General features: G+C 36.0%; 1 protein-coding gene across 2 annotated transcripts in view; it reads left to right on the top strand.

Annotated features, from left to right (window-relative positions):
- Positions 1 to 14,830, top strand: part of LOC117991333 (transcription factor hamlet-like) — a 135,869-nt gene that overhangs the window by 58,149 nt on the left and 62,890 nt on the right. The window lies entirely within an intron of this gene.

Below are 14,830 nucleotides of genomic sequence, written 5' to 3'. Positions count from 1 at the left end.
AATATGTTATTGCTAAGTATGTAGGATTTTTAATGATTTTTCGAAGACATTATAAATATTAGATTGCAATAATCTTCGGATTTCAGCAAGAATTAAGTTCCAGTGGTAGTTCAGTTACATCTTTTTACAAAAAATAGAATTTTGTGAATTTGTGTATGAGAGTATTTTCCGGAACCATTGCACCTATTTGAAAAAATCTTTCATCATTTAGTACATTATTCCAGATGGACATTGGCTATATAATATTATGTATATGTATATGACTCAGGCGCAATCACGGCGTCTTTAGTATCTATGTTTATATATACAGTACCAAGGAAGAGTTTCAATTCTTCATTATTTTGATACTGAGTCAGCAATATACTTAGTTAAGAAGAAATATACCTACATTCAGTGCTTAGGGTCGATAGAGTTATAAATATGTTCACAAACAATAGCTCTACCATGTACAAAAGATTGTTATGCTCAGTTCTTTGTTAAATCCCCTTACATCTTGACTTTTATTGTCATTTAAATGATAATCACTAAAAGGATTTGGACAGAATTATTCACATGACTAGTTTGACAAAACAGATACGCCCTGTGGCTATACCGTTTATTGTCTACCATAAAACTCAAGATTAAACTCTAAGAAAATAAAAAATAAAGTTGATTATGTTTTGCGTGGTTCAATCAAAAATGTTAAATGGAACACCTATGGGTCACAGTGGGTGTTCTTACAATTAGTGCATGTAATATCTATGTTGTTTGCTCATTCAATGTATGAGCACGGAATTCTTGTCCTTGTACCAATTTCAAATTAAAAGAATGATTCAAGTTCAGTTAAAAATATATACATATTTTATTGCTGAATATTTTTGTGCAAGACTTTAGATAAATGAAAACTACCCCATTTTACAAATGAAAACGGGCGTTAAAACCTTAGTTTACAAGCTTTATTGGTATCCTTTCATATTTTATATTTATTTATCATACTGGAATATGAGGCCTACGATTTCGTTTGCCTGGTAAGGTATTGAAATCCTGTAAGAAAGATTTGATTTTAGCCTATATCCTAAAAAGTAGCCTACGTTAATCTACTTTTACTATAGTATGAAAAAGTAACGTCTATCTCTTGCTCCTTTTCCTTATCCGTCCACTCTGACTCTGTAAAGCCCACCAACAAAATATTTTCGATTTTTAAAAAAAAATTTTTTTTTTTAGAAATTTAACATTTGACACAAATAATATATCGTTGAGGGCAAGTAATAAATTTTTGATTAATTTGAAAAAAAATATCACAGAAATTTTTCTATTCAATGTAACAAGAGCAGTTGATTAGGCTTATCTTCTAAGATTCACACATTCCACAAAAAAATCAACCCTTGTGTCAGAGGTCAAGGAAGGTGCTAACCCTTAATCAACCCCTTTGACATCTTTATAAAGACAGGTAGAAGACATTTTTTAGAGATAACGCCGTTGTCAAAGCCATCTGAAGGGTTAGTAAACCGAAATTAGGATTGCATTCAAATAAACTCTGACACCCGATTGTTTGTAACGAACCGTGCGAAATTTGTCACCAAAGCATGCACAAATTTTACATAAAAAACCTCAAAAAAACTTACAAATACGGAGTTTTTACCCAGAAAAAATTGGGACGAAAAAACGGAGCGAAAGGGTAAAAAATACAGCGTAGGTATCCCTTTGTGTCTGGCTTTGCGTAAAATTGTGGGTTAACGGTTTGTTCCGTTTCGGTTTGAAATTAGATTAATTGTACTTTATTAACGTAATATAGTAAGTAGGTATGTATAATATAATAAAACCCTCTGCTGACTCATATAGATAACTCTTGTACCTAATTATATAAAATTATAATTAATTTATACTAAATAATACTATCTTAGAGAGTCAGAGAAATAAAAAAAAAAATATTCTTGATGTCTTCCTGACATAGATTGAACAGTGAAACTAAGAAAGGAAAATTGTCCCAATATGAAATAATGAAGATTTTGGATCTTTAAAATGAGTATTTTGTATTTCCACTATTTTTCATAATTGGTTAAGTACTTTCCTTTCTATAAAGATTTTAAGAAAAACAGGTAGGTACGTACCTACTACTTAATATACATACTTTGTAAAGAATTTTGCGAATAAACTTACCTACAGGCATCTAAATATCAACGAAAATAAATAAATAAAGTCCAATACAAGGTTCTCAAGCTTTCGCATGAAATAAACGAACTTAGCAAATGAACTGTTATCGAATATGATTTTTATCAGGACATCCTTTGTCCTAGCCCAGGGGTAGGAACAATTGACGTGAAAGTGGATTCGATTCCCGGCCGCGACTTAGCACAAATGTCTGCCTTTATAATTTCAAGGACTTTATCAAGTTTATGTATTGTTTTGCGATGTAAATGGTGTTCTGGATTTGAATAGACATCTATTATAGAAAAGGAAAAGCTAACTGACTGACTGACTGATCTATCAACTATCGATAGCTATAATGACGTCCGCTAAGAAAGGATTTTTAAAAATTCATTTCCTAAAGGGGTTCACACTAATTTCAAACCCCTATTTTATCCCGCAGGGGTTGAATTTTCAAAAATCCTTTCTTAGCACACGTCTGAGTCATATGTCATAACTATCTGTATGTCAAATTTAAGCCCGATCCTTACAGTAGTTTGAGCAGTGCGTTGACAGATCAGTCAGTCAGTCAATCAGCTTTTCCTTTTATATATTTTATAGAGAAGAAGATTAGGTGACCCATCCCAGCCTCGCACGAGGGCCTACCAATAAAAATATCTAATTACAGTTAAATATTTATTAGAGCATCCTGTTTATACGGATACAGAGCAAGGATGTAGGGCATTAATTTAACTATACCTTTGTTTATCGACGATTTTCTTTGCTAGACACTCGACTTTCAATAATATCACCGCAATCAGTCAATATTAAAACGAATCTTGTTCCATTACAATAAGATTATTTTTTGTTTGAAGTAAAGTTATCTTGAGGTAGGGGTAGGAAAGAATAGATATGGGGCTCGACTCTGGATGGAATTCTTTTGACTGTAAGAATCGTAACGGACCCTAACGTATATTTGGACAGCAACCTGAGAGGTTTCGAGTGGGCCCGTGGTTTATAATTACGATAATTTGACGGCAGATGATGAAAACTATAATATGAGTTAGACTGGAGCGGCAGTACATTATTTATAAGAAACTAGTTTACGCCCGTGACTTTATCCTCGTAGAGTACAAAAATTTCAAATCTCTATTTTATCTACTTGAATTTTATACAATGAACCAAAAGCTTAATTTGCTGAAATCCGCTAAAACAGGTCGAATCTGTATGATTTAAACACACAAATACTAAAACACACTCGACGCACGTTTCGCCCCGTTAGGATTTGTGTGTTTAAATCATACAGATTCGACCTGTTTCAGCGGATTACAGCAAATTAAGCTTTTGGTTCATTGTATATCATGGACTTCCGCAAAACGCCTGCTTCTATACAACATACTTGAATTTTCAAAAATCCTTTCTCAGCGAATGTCTACGTCATAATAGCTATCTGCATGCCAAATTTCAGCTCGATCAAAATCCGATCCGTCCTGTAGTTTCCAGGGTTCGTGTATGTACTTATATGGTTGTGAGTTCTTGCAATTTCCTTCCATTTTATTCCAGCTTATTTCCACCATAACTTTTTAATGCCTGTACAGATTTGGATGTAGGTATAATCCGTTACATCCCCCTGAGCGACAAAATCAATATGGCGACTGTATGGGCGTCATTATTGCCTTTTTTTGACAGGACAGTCATGTTTTGTTGTTAGGTATTGTCAAGATCCGGAACTCTTCTGTCGAGCTGCGGCTCGCACTTGATGGAATCCATAAGTAGGTAGGTAAGGCAGAGATTATTTATTGAAATTTGTGAAGTCGCAAGCGTAAGCTAGTGTAGACATTAATAAATAACAATTTCGTTTTATAAATAGGGATAACCTCCAGTAGTGTAGGTTTCGAACGGATTTTATTAAAAACGTGATGAGCTTCACATGATATGGACACAGTTTTTTCATATAAAACGGTACAATTTTGTATGTAGATTCAGAATGCAAAAATATATTAATATATATTTTTGCATTCTGAATCTACATATAATGTAAGTATACCTATTATAATATAGTTGTAAACCTCTACATGATTATGGTAAGTGCATATTGGTAGTTTGCGAAGAAAAAATAAAAGAAAGAAAATTGAATTTAGTAGGATTCAAGGATTTTTTAGTCATGATACCTAATATTAAAAGTTTCTTATCAATTTGGCAGGAAATGCCATTTAAAAATGATTCAATAATACGTATTTGCCAGGTGCGTGGACTTAATTGCATATCTGCCTACCGAGATTAGATAAAAATAAGAATTGAAATTATTATTTTATTATGATAAATTAGACGACTAATAAATAAGAAGAGTATTTGGTAGAGAGATTAACCCTTAAACTACTTACCTACTGAATACTGTCAATTATGTTATACCTATTATAGCAAAGGTGGTAGGTATAATGCGTAAAAATGGCTCCTGACGCGCCATTTTAACTATTTGTGTTAAATTTTATGTCAAAAGTACGATTTTAGTCCTTAGTTTAAAGGTAAACCGCACTTTTGACATGACAGTTTACCCATAGAGTTAAAATGGCGCATGAGAAGTAATTTTTTTACGGACTTTACCTTGCATTGCATAGTTGGACATTATTGGATACGGGTATTATTTCTCTAGTCCGTGGGTATCAAACGGACGACATTGCGGGAATACGTTTTTAAGATTTCAATCAATCAATCAGCCTGTTTGCGTCCACTGCTAGACATAGGCCTTCCCGAGAGCGTACCACCACATCATCATCCACCCACTTCCCGCTATCTTCTTAAGATCGTTAGTCCAGCGGGTCGAAGGTCATTACACTTGCTGGTACAATTCGCAGCAGAAAATAATGTACATCAGCCTTTAGTGTGAATGACATTTCGGTTTTGTAGAGAGTTGTCTCTGTCACTCATACCCTTATGACGTTTTGTCAGTCTCAACGACAAAGACAATGCTCTACAAATCCGCTATCTCTTTCTAAAGGTTACATTATTTTCTGCCGCGTACTGTACGCGGTATTCCAAAACACGTTATAAGATTTGTACCTAATTAATCAATTATTTTGTTTGTTAAAACAAAGCCGCGATTTTTGAATCGCATGAACTGCATTTTTTGTACACTGATACAGTTCGAAATGAAGGGAGCGACAGAAAAATAGCATTTTAAAAATAAGCAATTTTTCACGGATCACGCGCCGCGCTGCCATGAATCCAAGTGGAATTTAAATTTGATTTACTGCCCCCAATGTGCAGGCAATATCTGTTCTGTTTTACTTACTGGCTTATGAATTCAGATAGGTAGGTATACGTTGATTGTTTTATAACTGCAATATTTTTTTACCTAACTGTTTTATACGTACTAGTCTGTACATATTATTTAACCCAGGATTGATTACATTGGGCTTTTATCTAAAAGCCCAGAGTCAGATTGTATTCTAGGGTTAACTTTGCGACCAGCAAAAAAACGAAGTATTTTCTGAGACGTATTTGATTAAATCAACAAATAAACTTATAGGTACTTTGTTGTTGCAGTACTTAGTAGGCTAGGTACAGTTTCATAATACCTAAAAGAGATGAAGATGTTTACTTATTTTTTTTTACAGAATTTAGTTAATATGACATATAATTTTAGCATTTATACTGACGTGAGTTGTTTCCATTATACATATCTCACATCCGGCTTTACTCGCGTGACGCGTGCGCGAACCGAATCCCTGTGAAAAATGACCCCGAAAGGTTCGACACTAGTCGGGCTAGCCGCTAGCGTCGACTAAACACGTGAGTAAAGCCGGGTGTGAGATATGTATAATAACAAAATATAATTATTATTAAATCCATTTCCGGTCAGTACAGGTTAGTAATTAACGTCCGGTTATTCCATTAAATGCCTGTAACTGACGCTCTTTGATACACAATTGATGTGTCAGCAATGTTGGCGGCTCTTAATTAAATTATTGGTAGCCACTATCGGTTTGTGCATTCACACTAGCCTTGTCAATACGAGTAGGTACATAGGAATTGTTTACCTAAGTATACCTATTTCCTATTTAGATCTCAAACCTTGAGTTCTATTATAGTCAGTATGTAGGTAGAGTAATATTGAATCTATAATCTATATAGTCTAGAATGCTTGTTTGTTTACATAATAATATGTGGTAGGTATCTATCTAATAAGTAATAACTGTGATTGTGGCATTATAAATGATCAATTTAATATTGTCTTATACCCATACATACATATTCATGCGCACTCATAGACTTATATCCAGTAGAGGCAGAGATACTGCTTCGACTCGCAGCAGCTCAAATGACACTGCCTCAAGCGATTTCGCGTTCCGGTACGATACCGTGTAGCACAGACTAGTTAGGCTTGGTGGTCTGTGCTGCGTAGAAATCGATTAGGTACCTACCTACGGGTTCAAAAAAGTGCTATATACTTACCTACTTCCCAAATAGCCATTTACCAACTTCGACTGTATCATCTCTCTAATTTTTGTTTAGTTATTGGTACACAGCTTGGGAATAGCATGGTGCACAAGTACTTACTATACCTACAGCTATACTCAACCTACCACTAATTACTACCCTTGTTATTTTGTGACACTACCCTCTGTCTCTCACATACGAGTATTCCCAAACTCTTACAAGCTTATAAAACTTCGAAATTGAAAATATCACCATAAAAAGTGACTTATTGAAAATTGTCGAGGCTAGGCGACAGAAAGAAAATTAGTATGTGACGCGTCAAAACTTCCAAACCAGGCCATCAAAGTGACATTTTAGAGGGATGCCGCCCCCGCATTACACCTCTCTCATTATTTATCACATTGTCGCCGAAATTAATGGCAAACCCTCGTCAAATAATTTTTATTTTATAAATAAACCCGGTCTCTGGCAGTTTAATCATATCTTTGTGCTCTGAACTGAAACACGGAGCGGCGTCGCGCCCTTGATTCATACTTCTACTGTCATTTAAAAAAATTGTTGTTCTCGTAACAGCAATTTAATTTTGTTATTATTATCATCAACCCATCACCGGCGTTCATTAATGGCCATAGTCTACCAAGTACGAATTAGTAGACTTCACACACCTTTGAGAACATTATAGAGAACTCTCAGGTATGCAGGTTTCACCGTTAGGGCAAGTGATATTTTATTTACTTAAAAACGCACATAACTCCAAAAGTTAGAGGTGTGTACCCGGGATTGAACCCCCGACCTCCGATTAGGAGGCGGACGTCCTAGTTACTAGTCTATCACAGCAGAATTATAAGTATCTTATGATCAAAAAAATAAATAAATCAATAAAATGTAGCAAACGTTAATATAACTCATAATTTATTCATAAAGTTTATTTCAATGTATTTTCGAGCGAAAGTAAAATCCTACATCAAACTTTTCTATAGGATTGTCGTTTGATTTAAATAAACAAAACTCATAAACAGTTGCTATCCGTCAATAGCATCGTCCTATTAAAGTTAAATTTAACCGTAATAAAAATGACGTTAAATTGATAACAATAGCCAGTTAAAATTAATTAACGGGAATACACGAGTATCTGGTGTCAGAGGTCACCCACAAGGAAACAGTTTAGTGCTATTTGTTATGGAACAACGTAAAAACATCGTTAAGTAACTACTGTTGGTGCCTAATTATCAATTTTATCTTTTTCACTTTAACAAACAATTTTAATTACGGGAAACTGGATAGTTGCAGTACACTATAATCACTACCCATATTATAAATGCGAAAGTGTGTTCGTTTGTTGGTTTATTAGTTTGTCCTTCAATCACGTCGCAACGGAGCAAGGTTTAAAGTGTTTTTTTAAAATTGACATAGGTATAGGCTACTTTTTGTCCCGCAAAATCAAAGAGCACAGGTTATTCAGAAGTCCTATGAGTACCTACAGTCAGCTCTTGTGTCTTGCATTTATGAACGTTATAATACACAAATGCAAAACACAATTGCAACAGACATACCTATAGGTAGGTATATATTTTGCTTTTGTGAACTGAAATACATTTACAAGAAGAAATATCCATCTTTTCCCTTAATATAAATATTGAAGAATTTTTTAAATTGTCTTAATACATAAGCAATAGAGTTCACATTTTCGGTGTTGGGAGATGGGAAATTTATAATTCTAGGTCGTAAATTAAGGTGACATCGACAGTTGTGGCTCGCGGGAGCGAGATGCGACGGAAGCACAGGACGGAAGGGAAAGTCCGCCAGCACTGAAATTGATATAGGTAATACCAGTACGCTGGAAGAGGTGTGCCATACAAAATGAGAAATACTTTTGGTGCTGATTCGAAGTGCCCCTCCGAGAGTACCTATAGTCCGCGACAGGTCGATATATGGCAATCGGGGTATGAGGCGAAGGGACTAAACCAGGTTAGCGCGGGGGATGTGCGGGTGTGCGGGCGTTCCCTTTTCCGATTGCCATCTGTCGCGTACTATACCTACTGGGAATTAAAATATATTATACTTCGTGTTAAATTGTGTTTATGTTGACATTATGTTGACAGGTGTCTCATCACTAATATTCAATTAAGAGTAGGTACAGTACACGGCAGGAAATAATGTACATCGACCTTTACAAGGAGATTGCGGATTTGTAGAGCTGTCATTTAGACAGACAAAACGTCATATAAGTAGGTATGAGTGACAAAGGCAACGCTCTACAAAGCCGAAATGTCATCTAAATGTTATATAAAATGACGCTCATTGCTTCTATCAGCGCCAAAATGGCGAAAATCAAGTTACTTCCAAACGGGTCCAGCGTAGGCACTTGTATTGGTAGAGATCAGTGGAGGGAAGGGAAAGTCTGCCAATATTTTACCGAGGAGGTAATTATTTTATCAAAGTAGGGTGACAGATGAAATTTCGACCCTCTTTGTTTCTATCGAATTCGATTTATGATTGATTGATGTTATTTCGTGTTAAAATTTTATAAACATTACGTAACTTACTTGGAATTGAGATTCACACATAGGTTTACATCTTCTATATATATAGGTACATAAAAGAAAAAGTTGACTGACTGACTGACTGACTGATCTATCAACGCACAGCTCAAATCACTGGACGGATCGGGCTGAAATTTGGCATGCAGATAGGTAATAAAGCTAGTCAAGAAAGGATTTTTGAAAATTCTACCGATTAGGGGGTAAAATTTGTGTAGTCCTGGCAGAGTAAGTCGCGAGTATAAGCTAAGAATCGCATAACATATAAAAATACTTAGGATTTAGGTAGGTACCTACTTATAACATGACCTACGCAACATAATCCATACTATAACCACAAAAGCTTCATTTAAATACTGCAACATAGTTACACTGTCTATCGGCTAGATAAAGTTATCTGTCAACACTGTTAGATGACCTTCCGCCCGCCTCTCAGAACTGATAGTTCGTCCGCCTGACCCCACCCTCACTTCCTAACAACTTCCTAGAACAAGTATAAGTATTGTGCAACCGATTCGTATCAATTAATACTAAATTAACAAATTAGTGTCCCGCGCCTTTTATTGATATCGCATTATATTATCTCATTTCCAGGTTATAGGTGAATCTTTTTATCGGGGCTTATTCGTAAATGTAGGTATAGTTCATGACAGATTTATATGGCAATCGGGTTATGAGGCGGGGGGATGCCCCGCACACACGCACGTCACCCGCGCTCTCCCGCACCGGATTAGCGCGGGGGTTGTGCCGGTGTGCGGGGCGTTACCTCCCCGATTGCCATCTCGAACTGTCCCGTCCAATAGGTATCTACATTTTTCTTTATAATTATGATAAAGATTTTGAACTTGCCTACAAAGTTTATGGAAAAGAACACCGTCTAACTCTAAAGTAATTGTTCTGAAATTAAATAAAAATTTATTTTTGTTAAAAATAAGTCATGAACCCTGGTCAGCGTGGTGGACTATGGTCTATGGCCTACCCTTCTCATTCTGAGAGTCAGTCTATTCTCAGTAGTGGGCCGGCGATGGGTTGATAATTATGGGGATCCTCAACGTTGAATTTCGTTTTCGAATATTAAAAATCTCGTAGCTACTATAACCTAGTACAAAGAGCGGTTACGCACTGCATCCGATCTGAATCCGTGAAATGAAATGAATTTTGATATTGCTTACACACTAATATAATCTCTGAACCAAATCCAAGCTCCGAAAGTCCGAAATAATGCGAAAGCGTTCGTACAAACAGTAGATACTACGGCTACAATATTGCATCGGTCCGAATTTGAAATTCGGGTGACGGAGAGAAATCGAATGACGAAAATCGGATCTAGTGCGTAGGGTTCACTACCATACAAATAGGTAGGTAGGTCCCTACTTAGTTCTATGACTACTTCGGAACGGTATTTTCATGAATTCGGATCGGATGCAGTGCGCGCTCTTAAAAGTTGTCAAATCCGTTTGAGTGATAATAGGGACGTCAACGGCGCGAAAGGCGCCCGACTGCGATCTGTCACCCGCGAACACGTCAAAGGGTTTTTGTCAAGGCGCGAATTAAATCGGCCAGCGGGAGGCTTCTGAGGTGACTCGCAATTGATCGGGAACTGGTTCCATCTGCTTTGTATTCTTTTCTATTTACTGTGTGCTATACTCTACCTATATATGAAACTAGCTTCGCCCCGCGACTTTGTAGACAAACCTAAATCCACGTAGACTGTGATTTAGGGTTTCACAAGATCTTGTTGGAATACCTATCTCAAAATCCTTTCTTAGTGGGGGTGTCATAAAGAAAACGTACCTAGGTAGGTACACGTTACGAATTACGATACGATATAGGTAAATCGCGGTTAATATTGGTGTTTTTGAAAACAAAATAATATAAAGTAGTCCATACAAAATTACCTTTCACGCGCTATTTTAACTTTATGGGTCAACTGTCATGTCAAAAGTACGGTACACACCTTTAAAATAAGGACTAAAATCGTACTTTTGACATGAAATTTGATACAAAAAGTTAAAATGGCGCGTGAGGAGTTACATTTTACGCGTTATATTCATGAAAACAAATAACGAGAAGATGGTGTGTTGCTCTTACTGGTTTCCGCACTTAAACGTTTCCGTCTGTAGTGCGTAACTTACCTACTTATATTGGAAGCAATATAAATTGTACCAATATAATTAATAAGGAATCAACATGAAATGACATAACAACAATATTTTACTCAAATCATTTATTTTACCGACCAATTTTCTCGACATTCTCTCACACCGTACCCAAAAGCTAACAGTATCGTGTTTCGCAAAAAAAAAAACTCCGATCATTGTCATACAAATGTATCTGTTGTTAGAGCTCGTAATTGCTGCCCTGACGTGTAATTTGCGAAGGTCCATTGTGCGAGGCAAAGCGAGGTAACTTTGTTTGTTATTGACTTCACTCGAATGCTAGTAGGGGCAGAGATTTTAAAGGACTACGAAAATGTATGTACTTGTATAACTAAAGAATATGTGTATTGAATGTATCGTAGTAGCGATACGATAGCGAAGCATAGTTAATTTTAAAAAGGTACCTATTAATAAGTACTAATAAAAAGCAGTGGTAGCCTAGTGGTTAAGACATCGGCCTCCTGATCGGAGGGTCGGGGGCTCGATCCAGGGCACACACGTATAACTTTTCGGAGCTATGTGCGTAATGCGTGCGATATTTTACTTTACCGTTAAAGCAAGTAATATTTTATTGTTCAAAACGCGTGTGCGTGCCCGGGATTGAACCACCAATCGCTCAAGTAAGATGCGAACGTCTAAACTACTAGGCTATCACAGCTTATAGTAAACATTATTACATGTTTACTTCTGTATTTATCATATTAAATGCTCTCAATTCGAGGTTGCCAGTGATTTGCTACAAAAAAATAGGTAGGTATACCTATCCTGTGAAACCTACCTAACCTGTGAAAGTTTACTTGAATAAAAAATATTTATTATTTATTATTACTATCTGGGGATACCCGAATATTTTGGTAGGAGATCTTTACGTTGTGGTCTACCCTTACTTCCCTTACAATAAACATCGTCTCACCATCTAATCTTAAAACACATTAGCGGGATTTCCTCACTAAAACAGAAGTGAGGATAACACTGTAAGTTGGCTTTAACCCGGAAACATCAGGTCTAAGTTATGAGATAGAAGCGGTTTACTGTTATATTTTACCAGTTAAACAGTGGGCAATAAAGTACAAAAAATAATTAGTGTCATGCATGTTTTTTTTTTGCATTTTTTTAGCAACACCAGCGTCCTTTAGCAATCGATATATTACAACTCTATTGAATTTTATTTAATGCATCTTAAAATACACAATTCGAAGCCAGAATAGAAAAATAGGAATGTCAATCATAATATTGTATAATAATAATATATGTTCACGCCTTTTTATTATATCGTCTCTTACAGAGCATTTTCAATATATTCAATTGCATAGTTTTTTAATAAATAGATTATAAGTTAGCTCTTGACTGTGATGTCACGTGGTTAACGATGAAGTTAGAAGCGGACTAACCTTAAAGCAGTGTGGCAGTTTAATTGAAACAATACCCTGTATTGTACCAAAACGCTAAATCGCTTATTGGCACGTCACTGCCAGTAGGGATGTAACTAGCCTCACCAGATTATACCAAAAAAAAATTAGAAATTCTAAATTCCACTATTTCTCCTATCGGGAATTAAGCTTCAAAACTCCCACTTATAAATATAGTAAGAAGTGTAATACGCTTTTACTTGTGAATTGGAGTAGTTATTTACGCAGTAGTGGGGTAGGTTGATTGATGAGCCGCCCTTGTTCTGATCGCCGGCTCAATTACACCACGATTACTTAATTTGACATGATACTTTGGGAGTTTAGAAGCTTCCAGCTAAGGGTTCCCGATTTTGTCACTATGTTTTCGTACTATATTATTGAATTTAATCAATTTATTAATATAATTGACTCATTGATTGAAATTTGGCATGTAGCAATATCTTATAACAAGTAGGTAGGTAACCTATCTAAAGGGAACAATCCGAAAACCGTGAATTTCTTGATACATCACAAAAAATGTTAGTTCCTATTTCTTTACGAAGGTATACGGATCCCTTTCTGTGCGAGTCCGGTTCGCACTGACCGGTTTATTTTACTATATTAATGTTTTGATATGTGCTGTAAGTATTTGATATGGGTAAAATAGTTTATTAATATAATTGACTCATTGATTGAAATTTGGCATGTAGCAATATCTTATAACAAGTAGGTAGGTAACCTATCTAAAGGGAACAATCCGAAAACCGTGAATTTCTTGATACATCACAAAAAATGTTAGTTCCTATTTCTTTACGAAGGTATACGGATCCCTTTCTGTGCGAGTTCGGTTCGCACTGACCGGTTTATTTTACTATATTAATGTTTTGATATGTGCTGTAAGTATTTGATATGGGTAAAATAGCGCAAAACGAATTAAAAAATAATGTTTTCACTCTCGAATATCCATCACGAGGTGTCTATATAGCCGTTATTTTCTAATGCCATTTTATTGCCGCTATAAATTCGATGGATCGCCCCGGGAGGCTCGCAAGTGGCTGTGAGGCGATCGCGCCTTTCAATTTAGAATTCTGCCCAAAATTGAAATGGCCGCCCCTTTATCGGTACAGTTTAAATTGGACATTTTAAACACTACTCTTTTGATAATGATAAGGGGTTGGGGCGAATTAATCTAAGTTCTTATCTAGTTTCTATGACGATCTTGACCTTAACTATAGGAACCTAATAAGTTAGCAACAAAACATTTTTTTCACGGGACTGATACCTACCCAAGTTATTTTAGATAGTTCTCTAGGTAAAACAAATTCAAGATCTAATTTTTAAAAAAACTTCCCAATATTTTTCTTTTCTTATAAGTTAGAAGTGGATAAGAAATCAGTTTAATCAATGAGATTTGATCACGTTCGATCTTTTATTTTTATATTTACTTACAATTGGTATTAGACTATGATAGTAAGAGTAGGTAGAGTTGGTGCCTACTTAAGTAGGTACTTAGTGTCGTATCTACTTTCGTAAGGTATTGTTCTACGCAGGTTCTACGCAGAACGGCGAATGTTAAGAGACAAGTACCGGAAATTGCTGGTTAACTAATTAACAAGTTATTAGAGAGCTAGATACCCCCTTAATAAAGCTAGCACCACACAAACACAACTGCAGTTGGCAAAAGCACGTCGCCAACATATTATTTCATAATCCATGCTAATATTATAAATTCGATGTCTGTCTGTCTCTCCGTCTGTTTGTCTGTCTGTCTGCCAACTTTTCACGGTCCATCCGTTTAACCGATTTTGATGAAATTTGGTATAGAAATAGCTTGCATCCCGGGGAAGGACATAGGCTACTTTTGATCCCGGAAAAATCAAAGAGTTCCCACGGTATTTTTAAAATCCTAAATCCGCGCGGACGAAGTCGCGGCCATCATCTAATATAATTTATAAATAAATCCACATCGTCGAAACAAACTTCAAGGCAGCGTAGCGGGACACCCGACCAGTGCCGAATTCACAATGACCTCTACGTGCGACTAGCGATACCAAGATTCTCACTAGGAAGACTCCCGGCCGAATAGGCGTCCTTCGTATTGTTTTATTTTTGACTACTTATATCTATCTCATATTAAAGGCCTATTTAAGGATGGTTCAAGGACGTCAATTACTTATTGTCTTATTTTTAAAACAAA

This window comes from Maniola hyperantus, chromosome 19 (genome assembly GCF_902806685.2).
Source record: "Maniola hyperantus chromosome 19, iAphHyp1.2, whole genome shotgun sequence".
NCBI lineage: Eukaryota > Metazoa > Arthropoda > Insecta > Lepidoptera > Nymphalidae > Maniola > Maniola hyperantus.
The sequence above is the reverse complement of the archived record's forward strand: the minus strand, read 5'-3'. Positions and strand labels throughout refer to the sequence as shown.